The sequence below is a fragment of the Macaca fascicularis genome, chromosome 9, assembly GCF_037993035.2.
Source record: "Macaca fascicularis isolate 582-1 chromosome 9, T2T-MFA8v1.1".
NCBI classification, from domain to species: domain Eukaryota; kingdom Metazoa; phylum Chordata; class Mammalia; order Primates; family Cercopithecidae; genus Macaca; species Macaca fascicularis.
This window is the reverse complement of record NC_088383.1, coordinates 105,410,001-105,429,947: the sequence shown is the minus strand read 5'-3', so window position 1 is coordinate 105,429,947 and position 19,947 is coordinate 105,410,001. Positions and strand designations below refer to the sequence as shown.

Here is a 19,947-nt window from a genome sequence, read left to right as displayed (position 1 = left end):
ATTGCTTAAAAACCACTCCAAGGCTGGGACGTCCCGGCCCCAGGTTTGCGGTGCGCACCGGGGGGTCGGCAGCCGGCGCGTTCCCAAAGCTAATCAGGGCGGGTGCCCGAGGCCGAGAGGGCGCTCAGGGGCCAGGGCGGGTGCCAGGGCCGCCTGGCAGGGAGTGGGCAGCACTGGCCACCGCCGGACACTCCGGGCCGTAGCAGAAGAGCCGGGCTGGGCGCGGCGCTCCCAGGCTCAGATGGAGTTCCTGGCTCCGATTTCACAGCATTTGTAAGTTTCGCACAAAGTTTCCTAAGATCAGTGGTTACTCTTGTGAAGAGATTTTAAAAAGAAAAGCGTCACAGCGGGCAAAAGGAAAGGGGTCGCCGAGGAAGTATGAGCAAAACTTCCCTGTAGCGGTCCCGGCCTGAGGGTCGCCCTGGGCGGGTGGAGATGGAAGCCGGCAGATGCTCTAATCCCGCCAGGAAGCGGCTCCCGGGACGTACGGGCCTTTCGGGCGCAGTCGCCGCCCGGGTGCTGCAGCTCCCGCTTCCCCGGGGCCACCGACTGGCTCGTGAGTCCCGAGGGGAGCGGCTTCCGAGCTGGAGTCGTTGAAGCCTTAGCCTCCGAAGGGCCCCGAGCGTATGTTCCAGCAAGCTGATGAGTGTGGGGCAGTTGCAGCACTGACAGAGGGGTGCTCACGCTCCCAGGGAGAGGCTGGGCTCAGAGGCTCGCACAGACGCTCCTGGCCCATGGCCAGTGGCCCGCGGGTAGTGGTGTTTATCTTTGGCTTTGTGCGGCCCCGTTTCCCTTGGCGGTCGGCAGAGAAGAATGGGGAGGGAAGAGTGCGACCTCCACCCTCGGAGGGGCAGGTGCTCCTTCCCGGGGCTGTGGCTGGCCAGGTCTATGTGGGGCCTGTGGGCCGGTGATCGCCCCTTCAAGCCCTGGAAACCTCTATCAGTTCCAGGTTCCTCATCTCTAAACTGGTGGCAGTAATTATAGGAGGACTCAGGTGATTTATGGGAAAATTCTCTGCAAGTGAAATGATGGCATTGTCGTTATTTTTTATTGTTACTATCACTGCAGTGGCTCGGGTCTAGGCTGGGGGTTGGGAGAGTCAGGACTGGGTAAAGTCTGGGGAAGACCAGGTTACTAGGAGGCAGGAGGAGTTTGTGAGACTTGAGAATCTTGTGAAGGTTTAAGATCAAACTAGTCTTGAGGGGCCTGATCTTAGTAAGGGAAGTTTCCTGCAGAATATCCACCTACTGCTGTACCTCATGGGGCTTCTGAGTTAGCAAGGTGGGCAGAGGAGTTGGTTCCTGGACAACTGGAGAAAACCTCAGCAGGTAGCATGCCTGGCCCAGGTACCGTGAGTTCCTCATGGGACCTAATTCAAGGCCAGGGAGAAGAGGCTCCAGAGCACTGGTGGAATGGCAGCCTGGCCTGAAAAGAGGGCCACTGAAGCTGGGAAAATAGATGCGGGATAAAGGGAGTGGCTGGACCACGGCCCACACTTGTCAGACCCTAGACCCTGCTGGGTGTGAGCTGGGGCCTCTGGGAAGCAGTGTGGGCAGCTGGAGTGGGGAAGTGATTGATTTGCTCAGGCATGTATTGTGCATCTCCAGTATGCTGGATGCTGGTCTGGGCACTGTGAATCCAGATGTGAAAGACATCCCAGCTCCTGGTCTCAGCCTTGGAGGATAACCCTGAGGCAGGCTTGCCTGTTACAGCCTCATTTTCCCCAGTAATTTTAGAGAAAATACAAGATAACCAGGGGCATGCATATTCTGTGATTCTTCACAGACAGGGTGGGATGTGCAGGTAGGGCTGGAAGGCAGAGAATCTGGCCAGTGTGGCTTCAGCCAACTTCAGGCACCCTCCTCAGACTCCTTGAAATCTCCCAACCCATTGGCCTCTCCCTGGGCTACATTGATGCTAAGAGTGGCCAGAAGAGGGCGATAATAAGGACAATCTGGGGGAAAAGGTAACATCTCAGTCAGCCCATCCTCTCCGAAGTTGCCTGACCTGGAGAACAGCTAGGTCTGGAAGGCCAGCAAGCAGTTCATCAGTGTACTGAAGTTTCAGAGAAAGGACTTGCCTCTTGGCTAGGGGGACACTGCACTTCTTGGTTGCATATTTAACGCAAACCTTTAGGGGCAGCCTCCCATTCTATCTCAGTGAAATCCTAACTCCCTGACTCTTCTGGCCAGAAGCTCTCCTTTTAGGACCTGCCTCAGGGCTGCAAAACTAAAACACCTCCCACTCTCCCTTCTTGGTGTGGGTCTCCATCCTACTGTGGACTCAGAATGCAGAGGGGAGGATCTTGAATCTGTTCCTGACTTCTCAGGAGCTGTGTTACCTGGACGATTCCCCTCCTCTCTGGGCCCCAGTTCCTTACCTGCAGAATGAAAATGTCTGCCTTGTTAGAATTGCAAAGTGACATGTCCAGAGAGCTTGTGCTCTTGGTCCACATCAACCGTCTTGCTGTGGGCCTACTTCATACCTTGCAGGCACTTCAGTGTGAGCCCGCTGGCTGCTTCCTATCCAGTGTTCTATGAGTCTTTGGTTCTAGCCCAACCTCTCAGAAGCTGAACAAACTGGTAATTTTGCCATTTCTAATTTTATCATTTCACTACTTTTGCAATTTTTAATACCATTTTTACCATTTACTCTGCCACTTACAAGCTATGTATCCTTGGGTAAATCACTTCATTTCTCTGGGCATTAGCTTCCTCATTTGTAAATGGGGATGATTCCTGATAAAGTACTTAGAACAGTGGTGAAATACAGTTAGATACTTTTTATAAACAGATTTTCTAGAAACTGATGGAAACAATATATTCATGCTGACCTTAAGGCAGATTTTAAGCTGGAAAATTTAAATTTACTAATAGACAATCTATTTGATGCTGTAAAAGGGATGACTTTTAAATCACATGACTGGGGAGTGGGAGTGAGTCTATGAAGCCCTGCTGGCCTGGGGCTGGTGAGGGGCCTGGGGCTTCGGGGGGATATTCTCTGCCTGGTCATCCATAGCTCTGCCAATTGTTTTTCTTCTGATACTGTTAATAGAGCTAAGGGTTCAACTGGCAGTAAATCACAAGGCATTCTTCCAACCACCATGCCTCTGAGAGCAAAGCTTGGGAGGACTGTTCCTGCCTGCCTGCCCTCACCCACAAGTTTTAAGCTGATTTCAAGTCAGAAGGCCTAGGTTCTTATCTTGACCCTGCCTCCCATACTCACTGTGTGGCCTTGAGCAAGTCATTTTTACCTTTCCATGTCTCAGTCTCCTCATCTACAAAATGGGAGTGGGAGCAAAAATGCTTGCTTTGCAGCGTAGACAAAAGGCCAGTTTTAGTTGGATTCTTCAGAAAGAAGAGCCTTAGACAAGGACTTTGGTGTAGATAGTTCGTGTGGAAGGTGATCCCAGGAAGCAGGGTTGAGGGAGCAGGAATGAGACAGGGAGGAAGGAAATCCAATGAAGAGAGTGGAATCAAGGGAGCTGCTTTAGGCAATGGGCCCCTGACCCCACTAGGAGCTCCTTTGAGGAGCTTACAGAATGCCTCCCAAATCATCTGCCCAGAGAATAGGAGGCTGCAGCATTTATCCAAAGGCTGCTGCCCTTCACTGTCCGCTCCTTGCTGTAGTTTCTATTCCCGTGTAAGAAAACATTCCAGACCAGTGGGGTAGAACCACCTCTGTTTTATTATGTTCATGATTCTGTTGATTAGGAATTTAGAAAAGACACAGCAGGGGAGGCTTGTCTTTGTTCCATGATGGCTGAGCCTCAGCTAGGAAGACTTACAGGCTGGGGTGACTCAACAAGTGGGTTCTGAAGTTATCTGAAGGCTCATTCACTCACATGTCTGCCTGTTGAGGCCGTCTGTTGCCTGGGACCAGTTGGCCAGAACTCTTACAGGTGGCTTCTCCATGTGGTCTATGTGGGCTTCCTCGAAGCATGGCAGCTGGATTCTAAGTGCAAGCATCCCAAGAGAACCAAATGGAAGCTGTGTTACCTTTGATGGCTTTGCCTCAGAATCACACATTGTCATTTCCACCCTGGCCACAGGCCCTCCCAGGTTCAAGGTGGGAGAGCATAGACCCACCTCTCCCGTGGGAGGCATGTCAATATCACATTGTTAAAAGCGCACATGAAATGAGAGATGTGGTTGCAGCCAGTTTTGGAAAAGATGACTTGCCACATTCCCTGAGGCATTAACTTCCCCGAATATCCAGGAATGGAGGGCTCTACAGATTTAGAGAAAGTTCTAGAGCAGAAAGGTGGGGAGACATGCGGCAGAAGTATGGAACTGCCCAGAGGTGAGCTGAGGGTATGTGACTCAAAAACTGTCTACATGAGGCTCAAATGATACGAAAATGCTGCACAGCTTTTTGGGTTTATTAAATCTAAGGGAACTGCCTGATAGCCAGCTTCACTTTTCAGCAGATGGCTTGGTAAATACCAGGGCCTTATTCACCGCTCTGGGTCCCATGTTAGGATAGGATAAATATAGCTGGTGGTCCCTCGTGTCTTATGGCTCAGGAACCAGTAGCCCACACTTTCAGACTTCTGCCTGGAATATGGTATTTCACCTCACTCTGCCATTCTCTCCAAGACATCTTACCAATCAAGTTTCATTTGGGAGCTCACCAAGAGCCCTCTCTGGGGCAGCTATTGCCAGCAGCCCTCATGTTACTGTCGGCCTAGAAACTGAAGCAGCCCTGGGCCAGTGTGCTGGGGACTCCTAAAAGTGCCCAGAGTGGCATTGGGAAGATTGTAGAGTCATGGGCAGTGCTCCTCTGGAGTTGCCAACCTTCATGGCAGGGCGGGCATCCTGGTTTTTAAGCAGAGATGAGGCTCACATGGTGCCTCCTGGAAGCTTGTCTCCCTGGCATGACCCATCTCCAGAATGTGAGCTGCCATCTCTCTGGTACTCCACCTGCCCTCCATCAGACTCCCACACCATGGACCACACCTAGGTAAGGGTGGCTGATATTTTTACATCTTTATTTTCATTCTAACTTGTTATGATGTCATTGCTGATGGGCAGGTGCTGATTTGATGGAATTAAAATATTTCAGGGCCATATTGGAGTTAAATGTTTGTCTTTTCTGTTTCTCCAGATGATACAGGAGCAGAATCTAGTCCACTTTCTCTCCACAATTTCACACTCCGTGCAATGGGGCAGGGTGTGAGCCAGTTAAGAACACGGGCTCTGATGCCTGACAGACCTAGATTCCAAATCTGCCACCTAGGCAAGGCTGTGTGACCTTGAGTATGTTACTCAACTTCCCTGAGCCTCAGGGAAAAAAAGAACTAGTAATATCCACTTTTCAGGATTGCTATAAGGATTAAATAATACAATGTTTGTCAAGTGCTGAGCACAGTGTCTGGCACAAGGCAAGTATATAATGATATTTACATTATCAGAGTACAGAGCAGGTGCTCACAGCACTTCTTGAACTCTTGTTGAAATGCTGTAGAGGAAATGGAGTTTTTGCAATAAACGAATAATTTATTTCATCTAGTGTAGTTAGGGTTAGAAATTCTTAATTTCAGACCTGATCATTGTGGTTAAACAGTCTCAAAAGTAAGTGAAGGGTGAATTTTATGGCATATGAGTTATATCTCAATAAAGATTTTAAGGAAATGCAGATGAGGACAGGGCCAGGGGCAGAGCTGGGGGAGGAAGCTCATGGCCTTAGCCCCTGAAGAACAGTTGGCTGGCTGGCACAGCTGCTCGAGCTGAGAATTCAGCTCAGCCAAGCACGTGTGGAGTGTGTGACCATCCAATGCCAAGCAGAACCTAGAGTTCTCAACAGTGGCCAGGTCTCACACTGGGGTGCCAGAGTCTGGGAAAGGGGGGACCAGGAAGGTCCCTCTTGGAGGGGGCTGCTCTGGGAGCTGAATGACAGCAAGAACACCACCCACTGACCCTCAGCACAGCCCCCAGAGCAGACAAGCTGCTGTGATGGCTGCCATTTGTATATGAGGAAACTGAGCTTCAGGCCTAGACTTTCTGCCTGACCTTGCTGGTCCTTCGATGCCTCTGTGGACAGAGCCCATATTTGGTAGACAGAAAAGTCCACAACAACATAATCAAAGGTAGGTCTCCAAGTCACATCATGGAACCCATTTTTTCCTTTTCTCTCCCACCCAGTAGTGCAGTGATCAGTGCGGCACACCCTTCCCTCGGGGGGTATGTGTGTTTGGAGAGCGTCTTTTCCTCTGCTGTCCTTCACAGTGAGAGGAGAGGCATGATGCCACTGAGCCATCCACATAGCCCCAGATATGCAATGCACCAGGCATGCGGGCCTGGCATGAGTGCTGAGGGTCTAAGTGCTGATTAGACTCAACCCTGCCCTTGGGGAGCCTCCTACCCAAGCAGGGCTGGACTCAGCCTGCTCAGCAGAATAGGCTCCCAGATGGAAGCTGATTGTAGACAGGTTAGCAGGGCATCTCAGCTCTGGCCATCCAACTGACCACCGCTTCTCCGGTCATTCTCAGGGCACTCCCCAGCCTGGACTATGGTTGTTTGAGCACCTGGCCCCTCCCCAGACTGTGGAGAACAAAGACCTTGCTGACATGTTGTGGTTCCGTACCCATGCTTTGGAACTGGGCTGACTTAAATTTTTCTTCTCAGCTTTGTCACTTTCCTTTTTCTTCTTTTTTTTTGAGACGGGGTCACGTTCTGTCATCCAGGCCTGAGTGCAGTGGCACGATCTCAGCTCACTACAACCTCCGCTTCCCACGTTCAATTGATTGTCCTGCCTCAGCCTCCCTAGTAGCTGGGATTACAGATGCCCGCCACCATGCCCGGCTAATTTTTATATTTTTAGTAGAGACAGGATTTCGCCAGGTTGGCTAAGCTGGTCTCAAACTCCTGACCTCGTGATCCACCTGCCTCAGCCTCCCAAAGTGTTAGGATTACAGGCATGAGCCACCACGCCCAGCCTTAGCTCTGTCACTTTCTAGTGGTGAGACTGGAGCAAGTCCCTCAGCCTTCAAAGCCTCAGCGTCTGTGTGTATATCATGCTGTTAACAGAAACTCTGATTAACAGGCACTTGGTACCTGATACGAAGGCACTTGGTACCGTGCTTAGAAAACAGAAGCACTCTATAAATATGAAATACACAGTGCTAGAGTTATGTCGCCCTTGAAGAATCTGTTATGCCCCAGCAAGTGTGTGGAGTGAACTGAATTGTATGAACAGCACTGCTTTCCATAATTCTGAGACAGCCTTGGGGCAAAGCAGCAGGTGCTAGAAGCAAATTTCCTGGGTTCAAATACTGGCTCTGCCACTTCACGGCTGTGGGTAAACCTGCTTAGGCTTGCTGGGACTCTGTCCTTATCTATGAATGTGGTTACTAATATCTACCCACATAGGGTTATTATGAGGATTTAGTGATTAATATAGAGAAAGCACTTAGAATCGTGTCTGAACATGGTAAGCATCCAGTAAATACTATTTTTAAAATTATTATCATCCCACAGAAATCCAGCAAGGTTTCCAAGTGGCAGGAAACTAAGTATCTGAACAATCAAAGTGATATGGTCTGGCTTTGTGTCCCCACCCAAATCTCATCTGGAATTGTAATCCCCACGCGTCAAGGGAGAGACGTGGTGGGAGGTGATTGGATCACGGGGGCGGTTTACCTCGTGCTGTTCTTGTGATAATGAGTGAGCTTTCGCGAGACCTGATGGTTTAAAAGTGGCCGTTTCCCCTGTGCACTCTTTCTCTCCAGTTGCCATGTAAGATGTGCCTGCTTCCCCTTTACCTTCCACCATGATTGTAAGTTTCCTGAGGCTTCTCCATCCATGCAGAACTGTGAGTCAATTAAACCTCTTTTGCTTATAAATTACCCAGTCTCAGATAGTATCTTTATAGCAGTGTGAGAATGGACTAATACACAAAGCCAGGTGATGTTCTAAGAGATTTATGTTTTCTGATGGTGCCAATTCTGATAGCTCCTCTATACTCAGAGATTTTGTGTGTGTGTGTGTGTGTGTGTGTGTGTGTGTGTGCAGTGGTGGGATCCCAGCTCACTGCAACCTCTGCCTCCTGGGTTCAAGTGATTCCTGTGCCTCAGCCTCCCGAGTAGCTGTGATTACAGTGCATGCGCCACTACACCAGGGTAATTTTTGTATTTTTAGTAGAGATGGAGTTTCGCCGTATCGGCCAGGCTGGTGTCGAACTGCTGGCCTCAAGTGATCTGCCCGCCTCAGCCTTCCAGAGTGCTGGGATTACAGGCCTGAGCCACCATGCCTGGCTACACCCAGAGACTTTAACCTAAAACTTAAATCTTCCATGAATCTCAATGGCCTCACTGAGGATGGCATTAGGCTAAGGCATTTGGTGCCTGCAAGCCAACCAGATGTCTGAACCCCACCGAAGAAACCAGTCCCTGGCTATTTGGAGACGTATAAGTGGCTTTGGGCCTGAGCCTCCATTCAGCTGATGGCTTCTCCTATCATTTAAAAGTGCTGATGGCCACTTGTAAACCATCAGGTCTCGCGAAAGCTCGCTCACTATCACGAGAAGCGCATGAGGGAAACCGCCCCCGTGATCCAATCACCTCCCACCAGGTCTCTCCCTTGACACATGGGGATTACAATTCCAGATGAGATTTGGGTGGGGACACAAAGCCAGACCATATCACTTTGGTTGTTCAGATATTTAGTTTCCTGCCACTTGGAAATCTTGCTGGATTTCTGTGGGATGATAATAATTTTAAAAATAGTATTTACTGGATGCTTACCATGTTCAGACATGATTCTAATGTAATATCATGTCAGCTCTAATTAGGAGTTGATGTGAGCACTCGCAGGAGATGGCCTGGGCTCACATGATTGCAGGGGCATTACAGGCCATGGTCAGGGTGCTTGCACAGGGGAGAGCCTGGGCTAGGACCGGCACAGGATATTGAGACCTCTAATCCCTGTTCTCCCCTCTATGCCATGTGACCTCTTCAACCCTGGGGCCTCCAGCTTTGCCTGGCTGCCTCCACCCCCAGTGAATGAGCTTCTCGATGCTGCCCAGTCTGAAGGCCACGTTTGTATATTTGTTCCCTGAGCACCAAAGCCTATGACCGTCTCCCTATCTTTTTCTTTACCCTGGTCTAGGAATCTGACAAGGATGAGAGAATTCTGGCTTTCCAAGTACTCTCTGTCCTAAAGCATGGGAAAGAATAAATGAATAATACCAGGTGTCAAAATGCAGCTGTCCCCATCTCTGTTCCTCTACTACTCTTCCAGAAGGCCCAGGGTCAGTGCATGGGTGTCAGGTCAGTTGAGGGTGATGGGTCCAGTCACTCTCCTCATCTCCAGAGGGAGAAGACTTCGATGGCCAGTCTTTCCCAAGGAGGCTCAGGCTGACAAAGAGCAGAAGCAGTGAGCATCCTGTTGTAGAGATTGTTTTTGGCATCACACAGCCCATGGCTTTAAACCTGCCTCTGCCAAGTCTCTTAACCTCTTTAAGCCTCAGTTTCCTCATTTGGAAAATAATGATATTGAAACCCATCATATAATCTTGTTTGAGGATTAAATGAGGCAGTGAACATGAAGTGTTTAGCAAGCAGTCATTAATTGTTGGCCCTTCTTGCTATTATTATTATTACTCCTAGTATTATTCCCTATTTTAGAATTTCCCTGTAAGTAGCAACCTTACTGGCCTGTGAATGCCATTCTCTCCATCTCAGGGCTGCCAAGAGTTCTCCTGGGATACATAGCATGTGGCAAGTGATAATTAATTGCTCCACAGCTCACTTGCTCTCACCCATGAAGCAGGGAGAGGATGACAGATAAACCAAATGTGTAGAAGCAGGTTTCTCATGGTACCCACTCAGCCTGCTCATAATATGGTTCTGCCTGGATGCAAACATAGCAACAGGAACAGAGCTTTCCTGCTGATTGGTTACAGACCTATCTGTGATCACGCCACCTCTAACCACTTCTGCCAATTACCAATAAATATTCTCAAGCTCGCCTGCATGAGCACTTGAGTAGAGATGTTCAGCCCTGAGTCTTTGCCTGCTCTGCCAGATGGGCCACTTATCTTCCGTCTCATCCTGCAACTTGCACCCAGCCTCTTTCCCTGCCTCCCACCCGGGTTACTGGCCTGGAGTCGATGTGAGTCCTGTAAGCTGGCTTCCCACAGCAACAGCCTCAAGCTACCTTCCTTCTTAATTCTTTTTCAGGTCTCAGGGTCACCTCTCCTCCCTGTGAAGTCAGTACTGGTTTCTTGTCCTCTCCTCCTTGGCTCACTAAGGACTGGGCCCCATGGGTGCAGATACCACACTGGTATCAGGGTCCACCCAGGTGCCTAAAACAGAAACTCAGTTGCTACCTAGACACCTGACTTCCCTCCTCTTCTCACTCAGCCCAACCCAAGTGCTATCAATTGTATTTCCAAATTGAGCCCATCCACTTCTCTCCATCCTCACTACCACTGGTCCAAGTTCACACTTGGGCTGCTGCAGTAGTGGCTGAACTGGTCTCCTGGACACTGCTCTTGCCTCCCAAAATCTGTTTTCCGTGTTGCAGAGTGATCTTTCTCAAACTCATGTGTGATCATGTTTGCAAGATCAGACCTGCTTAGAATCCTTTAATGTCACCCCATTGCACTTGGGATAAGAGCTATCAGCAGGCCCCAGGGTGCTCTCGTCATTGCTTGTTCCTCTGACTCAGCTTCCCTTCCCTTACCTGCCAGGCTCCAGCTCACGTCAGTTCTTCTTCCTGCCTGGAAATGTCTCTGGACTTTATATGTGGTCAACTCTGACTCATCCTCCAGGACTCAGCTTACATGTCATTTCCCCAGTGAGGTCTTCCCAGCCCCCAATCTCAATCAGGTCCCCTTTCAGTTTTCTCATCGCCTTTGTTTTTCTGAAAAGCACTCTTTACAGTTTATAACTGGGTCTATTACTGATGTAAGTATTATTGTTCAATGACTGTCTCTGCATTGGACAATGAGCTCCGAAGAGTATAAGTGCGACTGATTTTGCTTCACAGTCACCAGCACAGTGCCAGCACGTGGTGGGTGCCCAACCAGTATTTGTCAAATGGAAAACTGAGTCAGTGAGATACCAGAGGGACTCAGAAAGGGTAGCAGTCAACTCAAGGAAGCCTTCCTGGTGAGGGAGTTGGTAAGCTCTGAGGTGGGCCTGGAAGGATGCCTTGGATTTGTGGAAGCTGAGATGTGAGATAAGCTATTTCAGGTAGAATGAACAGTGTCAGCAAAGGTGCAGAATGTTTGTGATGTGTCTGGAGTTGGAGGTTTACTCTGGTTTGCTTTGCAGAATGGTAATGACAGGATTGAAATAAGCTTGGAACAGTGGAAGTCAAGCTGAGACATTTGAAACATATCCCTAAGGAAATGGGGAGCTATTGATGGTTTCTCAGCAGAGGACTGTTACAGTGAAGACCTGTGATGCTTAGGATCTGTAGAAGCAGGAAGCAGGGGGACCTCCCAGAGTTCGAGGCCTGCAGCGTGAGGATGCAGGCTATGGCCTTAGGAATGGGAAGGGAGGGAAGGTGGGAAGAGATAGTGGCTCTGTGGTTTGATGGGGGCGTCCTGAGCTGAGTTGTGCCCCAAGGTCGGGGTTGAAACATGTATGAGTTCATTCAAACATATTCAGCAGGCACTGGGGTGCCCTTGAGGTGGTGGAAAGGGAGATAATGGTTTAACATGAAATGTTTTCCTTAACTACACAGCTAATTCCCATCCACTGGAAAACATTTAGAAAATGTATACAGGAAGTAGAAGTAAAAATGTCCAGTAATCCCATTACCTGGAAGTAATTTTTGTGAACATTCTGTTGTATGATATTCCCATACCTTTTCTAGGCATGTTTGTAACACTTTTCTTCTCCTGAAAATGCTATACATACTGGTTTGAACCTGCTTCTATTTCAATTTCACTTAGTACCATGAACCTCTTTCTATGACAATAAAGATGCTTATGTAATAAACATTCTTGATACAAAACCAATTTAAGTTGTTTTATACACTGTTGTATAGATGCACCATAATTTATTTAAGCAATCTCCTATTGTCGGACATACAGATTTTTTTCTCAGTCTCTCCCCTCCCACCCTCCCACCCTCCCTCCCTTCCTCCCTCCCTTCCTCCCTTCCTTCCTCCCTTCCTTCCTTCCTTATCTTGCTTTGTCACCCAGGCTGGAGTGCAATGGCACAATCACTACTCCCTGCAGCCTCTGCCTCCCGGGCTCAGGTGATCCTCCCACTTAACCTCTTGAGTACCTGGGACTATAGGCGCATGCACCACGTGATTTTTATATGTTTCGTAGAGACAGGGTTTCGTCATTTTGCCCAGGCTGGACCCGAACTCCTGACCTCAGGTGATCCACCTGCCTCGGCCTCCCAATGTGCTGGGATTACAGGCATGAACCACTGCACCTGGCCTCAATCTTTTTGTTTTGCTTTTATAAACAATGATGCTGGAGTCATCTCTGTAGCTAGATGTTTATATACATCACGAATTATCTCTTTAGAATAAATTTTTACAAGTAGAATTGCTGGGTCAAAAATCCCAATGAGTTTAGGCCTTCTGATTCTCCTTTTCAAACAACCCTTCAAAAGTTTTTTTTGTTCGTTTTTTATTTTTGTGTTTTGAGACAGGATCTCACTCTGTCACCCAGGCTAAAGTGCAGTGGCGCAATCACAGCTCACTGCAGCCTCGAACTCCAGGGCTCAAGTGATCCTCCCACCTCGGCCTCCTGAGTAGCTGGGACTATAGGTGTGCACCACAACACCCGGCTAATTTTTTTTTTTTTTTTTTTGTCATGTTGGCCAGGCTGGTCTCAAACTCCTGGGCTCAAGTGACCTACCTACCTCAGCCTCCCAAAGTGCTGGGATTACAGGTGTGAGGCATCGTGCCCAGCTAAAAGTCTTTTGTTCCTTTACATTCCCATTAGGATTAATAGTTTATATATTCTAGTTTTAAAAAACCATTGCTGGTTAGAGAAAAGTATTTTTCTATTTCTTCAACTTGCACTTGTAATTTGTATTTTTTTCAGTAATTTTGAATGTTTTAAAACACGTTTTGATCATTTGTATTTCTTCTGCTAATTGCGATTCCTATTCATGCACCTTTTCTTCTGTTCATGCTCATTTTTCTAATTAAATAGTTCTAAAAAACATTTAGTGGGAACTCTTTTCCTACTAAATTAAGGACTTTAATTATCTTTCTGTCACATTTGCCACAAAAAATTTTGGAGAGAGTATTTTTAAAAAGCAGAAGGCTTATTCTGCACCGTATCATTGACTTTCCCGTAGAGATGTTTGTGTGGTTGTATCAGTTCAGATCAAGTTAAATTGCTAGGAACAGACCCAAGTTAATTTGCTGTGTCCATCAGGGTCCAGTTAGGAGACTGAAACCACACCAGTAATTTGAACAGTAATTAGAAAATGTAATATAATTATCAACTAGGAAAAGGGGATTGACTACCAAATGGGGTAAAGAGAACACTGAAGAAAACAAAAATAGCAGATGCAAGGAGCAACTATTAGGGAAGGAGGAGGCCACCCCCACCTTCATCCATCCCAGGCTGAAATTCTAGCTTCTTAAGAGAGAGTGGCTCTGGCCCGCTGGAATGGGGGAGTTCACTGAGATATTGACCAACAGGGAATTACCCAGTGGAAATTGGCAAAACTCTGGAGGGTTGGTGCCAATGGTTTTCCTGAACACTGCTGGCAGCCCCTCCCATGGGTGCAATGTGAGACCGCTGGAACCAGGAAGAGCAAGCCCCCCTTCTATTTACAGTATCCTTCCAGTGTCTTCTACTGATAAAGCCTAACATGGTGTCAACAGGTAAAGGAGCAATGTTTATAGGGTCCAGCTCCAGTGTCACAAAGCAAGACAAAGAAGGATAGATTTGGAGCCAAGAGGCAATATATTGATATCTGGGACATTGGCTTAAACAAGCTAGAAGTCTATTCTTTTCTCACATCAAAATCTGGAGGTCTCCATTCAGGGCTGATATGGCAGTTCTGCTTCAGGAAGTCCTTCAAGATCTAAGATCAAAGCTCCTTCCAGTCTGCCGCTCCACTCTCCCTCAGTTGAGGTCCTTGTCCTCATGGTCAAGATGGTATGCAGAACTCAAACCATCACGGGCATGGTTTGGATACAGGAGGGGTGGAAAAGAAAAAGGGACAAAGAATGTGGGAGAACCAGCTTCTTGGGAGCTGCCATTTGTTGCTTCCACTTCATCTCCTTGGACAGAACTTAGTCACTTGGACATAGGCAGCTATTTGGGAGTCTGGAAAAGCTTTATTTTGGAGGACCTGGAGCTAAAAATCAGAGATTCTCTTAAAATGGAAGAAGGGAGAGAAGTATTCATGGACAATGAGCAATCTCTGCCACAATAAGCTAAATTGGCTGGACCTTTATTAAGAAAATGTAGTCAAAATGGCAATAGGCCCACTACCATGACTGAAAGTTAACCAGCTACACCAAGCAAGGTCTTTGAGTCAAATCTTCTAGAATGTTAAAGCTGGAAGGAACCTAAAGGATTATTTATTCTAAACTTTTAATGTTTCCTGTGAGAACCCTGAAGGCCTGGGAGGGGCAGTAACTTGCCCAAGGCCATCTGAATACCTCTTGGCATGGCTGGAGGTAGATCCCAGTCCTCCTTCCCTGTCCACCTAGTGTATCTTTCCATCCTCTGCGACTTAGGGTCTCCCATGGCCATTGTCTTCAGAATGAGTCCTGCATAATTACATTGCAACTTATGGCTCTACAAAAGATCATTTCACAGTGAAGCTATTAGGGCTTATGAGATGTGCCTGGTCCTCAAATCAAGCACATAAGATGTAAAATTAGAGCCCAAGAAGCTTTGGCTTATTAGGACCTAAACTGCATCCTCTCTCCATTACCTAATGGAGTCCGTGTGAGCTCATGCTGTGGGAACGCAGCAGGCATGAGATAGCAGTAAGTCATATTCTGCCCAATTAAGCAGTGAAAGGTGTCGGCATAGGCCAACATAGTCATCCCCATTACCAGCCACAATCCCATCTTCCTATTTGGCTATGGAAATAATGGAAAGATTTTCTTAGAAAAGCTCTATAAGTCAGAGTCCCAGCAGGAAACAGAATTTATCCCGGATGTTTCAGATGAAGAGACCTTCACGAAGGGGCTAATTAGAGGTGCAGGGTTAAGGGAACAAACAGGAGAGGTGAGACACCCAGAGATGAGCCCGTTATCCCTGTGGTGAGGGGCAGGGGAGGGAGCAGTGCTACTGGAGCTGGAACTGGGTAGGAGGGGAAGTTGCGGACGGATGTGTCTATGGCTAGACCTGTAGCATCCAGCAGGGAAGGAATGCATGGCCTCTCTCCTCTTCCCTAGGGTCTGCCAGGATCCCTTCCTGGTTGAAAGCAACCAGAAGTTGGAGGAAACCTGAGGGGAAACTGGAGGATGCCATCCACAGAAGCAGACTTCCTGGACACAGAGCAGAGTGGAGAGTGTGAAGAATAAGTGTACAAACAATGATGTTAATCTTGGTTCAGGCCTTGCCCCAGCTATTACCTGGACTGAAAAATTTTTAGTATCTGTATTTTTGTTGTTGTTGTTGTTGTTTTGTTTTTGTTTTTTGAGACAGAATCTCACTCTGTTGCCGAGACTGGAGTGCAATCTTAGCTTACTGCAATCTCTGCCTCCCAGGTTCAAACAATTCTCCTGCCTCAGCTTTCCAAGTAGCTGGGATTACAGGCGTGCACCGTGATGCTGGGCTAATTTTTGTGTTTTTTTTTTTTTTTCTAGTAGAAACAGGGTTTTGCTATGTTTCCCAGGCTAATCTTAAACTCCTGACCTCAAGTGATCTACCGGCCTCGGCCTCCCAAAGTGCCGGGATTACAGGCATGAGCCATTGCACCCGGCCATTTTTAGTATCCTTACGATGTAATTTGTGACTGGCAAATGTGTGGCACATGCGACCCCCTCCCCACTCCACACCCCCTGCCAATGGCAGATATTACTAATTGATCATGCCTCTCTTTCCTATGGGTCCAAGAAGTCACCTTACACTGCTCAAAGAAACACTACCCATTGAGTGGGGTGGCATGTGAGATGAAACCTAGTTGGAGCTGTAAAACTTAAACAGCCTTACAGATATGGCCTGCCTGCCCAAACCAATCTGTGGCTAATTTTTCTTTTTTGGAAATTAGCTGAGCAGGTGTGTTTGTTGATTCAACTGAGCCCTGCTGGGAAAGCCAAGCTGTGACATTTCTAAAATGTAATGGTGCAACCTTATTATAATATAGATGAGGAGGCAAGGCAGGAGACTGTATCTGCTGTAAGCAAGGTGGTCGCCAGCCCAGGCACCAGCCAGATCCTCTTGGCTCATCTGGTAAGTAGGATGATGCCAGCCAAGGCAGAGGACAGGGCTGTGTGTTCTCTTGAAGAACAGTCAGCTTTCAGAGCAGCTGTGGAGGACCTAGCTGTGTAGGGCGCTCTCCTAGGTCCTGACTGACCTTTAGCATGAAGAGTTAGAAAATGGAAAATCCTTAGCTGGAAAAAATGGGTAACGGATTATAAATGTTGCCAGCATGCTGTAGTGCATAGGTGGCAAACAGGTCTCAACTCATGTGCCATATCTGTCCATTTCTGTTGGCCCTCTGTAGCACTGTGTTGAGATGGATTCAGAGACTGTGTCCAGGCTCAATTGACAGAAGAGATGTGATCAATTAGGAATATCTGTCCTGAGCAAGAGTGGGTAAGGGGAGGCACATGCTTGTCTCTTATTTGCTATTTCTGGTGTAGGGAAAGCCCATGGTTGAGAGTCCCAGACATGGCTTCTAGATGCAATATTTTGAGCAAGTCATTTGACCTTCTTGGACCCCAGTTTCCTCATATGGAAAACAAGGACATCGCTTAGATGACTTTCAAATTCTGTGTCTTAGAAATTCCTCAATTTTAAAGTTTTCCAAGTCTTCAATGTAAAACTTGCACCGAATCTGTTTGATCCCATTAAAACATTTACAGCTCTCCACTCCTCTCTGCCATATGCTTGAGCAACTGAGCCATCTATTCCTGGAGAAGGCCATCTCCCCAGGCAGGAGCAGCTGGGGACCCTGGAGACAGGAGGCTTCTCACACTAAACAGACCCTACCCTTTAATCTCAACCAAAAGATCCAGGAGGCGTGATTCACATCTCGCCTGTTTCCTCTCCTCCGAGAGCCCGAACCTCTCCCCTCCTGTTCTGCAAACGCGCCTGAATGCAGAGTCCTGAAATTTAGGGTCATGGTTTCAAAGTTCATGGTCCTGAGAATAAACAAAAAAACTATTGTGGTTGCATAGAGCTGTGGACCCCATTAACACCGTCCCATGAATATTTATAGCGTGGAACTACAAAAGAACATAGAGGCCATATTGTATTTCCTAGAACTTTCTTTCTAGGGGTCCTTTCTTTGTGGGTCACTTTAATGTAAGCTTTGCTTATTTAGTTGCACACTTTAAGCCGATTAACTTTTTACTAAAAAAACCCTCCCTGTTTGTTTGTACATACACTCCCTTAACAAAGATTCACAGAAAACTTCTTTAAACCTGTTAAATCCCTCCGCTGGAAACTTGCAATGAACTAAATGCATCTGTGGGTAGGATTTCCCTGTGACGCTCCCCGCCTCTGGCCCCTCCAGCCCACCTCAGCCTGTTTCCTGAGAGGAATTCCAATGGTTTGAATTCTACATATTTAGTTCCTCCAATAACCTGGGCTTATCTCTAGGTGACTATCTTATGGAACATCTATGAAGTCTTCCTCACTTCCTGAGTGAGGAAGTTATTGGAGTGGACAAACAGCAGGCCCCAGACAAATACCCTATGTTTCTCTAAAAGAAAGTGTAGTGAAGTCAAACATTAGGTCAGAGACCATGGACTCTGTTGGTTTCCAAACTGCAGTGTCCATCTGAGTCACCTGAATGGGTGGGGCAGGGCATGAATTAAAATGAATATTCCTGGGTGCTGACTTCAGAGATTCTGATTTCCTAGATCCGGGTTGGGGCCTGGGGATCCACGTGTCAGCACTCTCCTTTGACACTTCTGATGTAAGTGGTTTCTGGGCCATGCCTGCAGAAACACTGAGCTGGTTCAGCTGTCTCATTGTGTGAGTGAAGAAAACACCTCAACGGGGAAACACACAGCTTCCAGTACAGACCGTGGAGATGCAGACCACATCTCTTCCCGTGTAGACCATGCTTCATTTCCCAAGATACAGAGCCACTGCAGAATATTTGTGATTAGGTCCACGGGTAGGAAGCTGACTGAACAATAAACCATGCCCTAGTGTAGCCCCGAGGTCTAAGTGTACAGATGAAAATCAGTAAGTGTCCTGGTTGATGAGGGTGAGTTGGGGTAAGGTGGGTATCTCCTGCAGGCCACTCTTCTCGGATAAGACCCAGGTCCTCATTGGTTTGGAGCAAGCCCTGGGACAGGGCAGGGCATATGGCCAGGATGAACCAGGAAGGTCAAGGGGCTGCCCCGGGCCTGCCATTCTCTGGGGGCCGGGGAACAGAGTCTTGGGGATAGTGCAGTTGGTGATAGAAGGTGGCTGTGGGGTGGAAGGGGTCTCCCTCCAACTGACTGGCTGCTGCCTGGCTTGAAGTCTCCCCAGCTCTGCAGACCCCAACTCAGGGGCAATTCACCACCCACAAAATCCCCCCACCAGACTTTTGGAATCTTCACTGTGGAGGGGTGTGAGGACTCCTCCAGGCCCAACCCCTCCTGCACTCTATCCCTTGAAAGCAGCTGCCCGGGCTGCCCCTGGCTGGCCAGGCTGGTGGCTCCTCTGTTGGCAGAGCACTTCCTGCTGACCCTGAGGTCAGTCCCCACCTTGAATCCTAATGCTGGGACCAGCGTCCTGTTCAGGGCAGTGAACCGAGCTCTGAGTCTTGGAGCCAAAAGGTCTGAGTTCAAGCCCTGTCCCCTTCTTATGGATTGTCAACTTGGGCTGGTCATTAACTTTCCCAAGTCTCTCTTTCCCCTGTAAGATTTGGTGGCCTTCCTGCCTTCCTCTAGGACTTCTGCAAGGGGGCATTTGTTTACTCACTGATTCAGGGATGAGAATGTTCTGAAGATCAGTGCCAGACCCTGTGCTGGATGCTGGGGTTTCAGGCATGGGGAGTGTTTGCAGGAGAGGAGGATATGTGCATGGAAGGGGTGGCATACTGTAAAGTGCTATACCGGAATGACAGACTCCTGATTACCCTCTCCACCCTGGGTGCTTTACCAGCTCCAGGATCCTGTTCCCAATTCTCAGCCTCCCTTTCTGCCCCTGCTCAGCCTGTCAGATCCCCTGGCCTCCTGTCCTGCCTTACCCTTACTGTCTGCAACAGTCCACAATGCTGGGCCCCCCACTTCAGCTGGCTTACCCTCACTGCGCCCCTCCTGCTCCTGCCTTGACAGTGCCTTGCTCTTTCTCACCTCAGGGCCTTTGCACATGCTGTCCCTTTAGCCAGCATGCCCTTTCCTCTTGTTATCCACCTGCCAAACTGCAGCTCACTCATCATCTTCCCACTCATCCCCTTTGTGAGGCTTTCCTAATTCTACATTTCCAAGGTTGTAAATTAGTCATTCCTCCTCTCCATGCTTCCATCTTACTAAGAGAGCCAAAGATGCATGGCAGTTAAGAGTTAGAATTGAGAGGGGGCCTGGAGGAAGTTGCCTAAATCTCTCTGTGCCTACAGTCCTCATCTGACACTGGGCACGATGATGCGCATTGCACGGGTTTGCTGTCCTGAGGGCTAGGGGAGTGAGAGGAGCCTGCACGGTGTGGGTGCTGCAGAACCATCAGTCCCTTTCTCTTCAGCACTGGTCCTGAGAGGAGATCTAAAACACCAGATTTGGAAGAAATAGTGATTGCTGTTCAAAGATCGATGGGGATATGATGGAAGGGCATGAGCTCCCCGTCTCTGGATGGAGTATTGGACCCGATGACCTGTATGGCCCCTACCAGTCC

At 48.3% G+C, this 19,947-nt stretch overlaps 1 protein-coding gene across 3 annotated transcripts in view; it reads left to right on the top strand.

Moving 5' to 3' along the window:
• Positions 1 to 19,947, top strand: part of TLL2 (tolloid like 2) — a 148,045-nt gene that overhangs the window by 570 nt on the left and 127,528 nt on the right. The gene's annotated exons all lie outside the window — the stretch shown is intronic.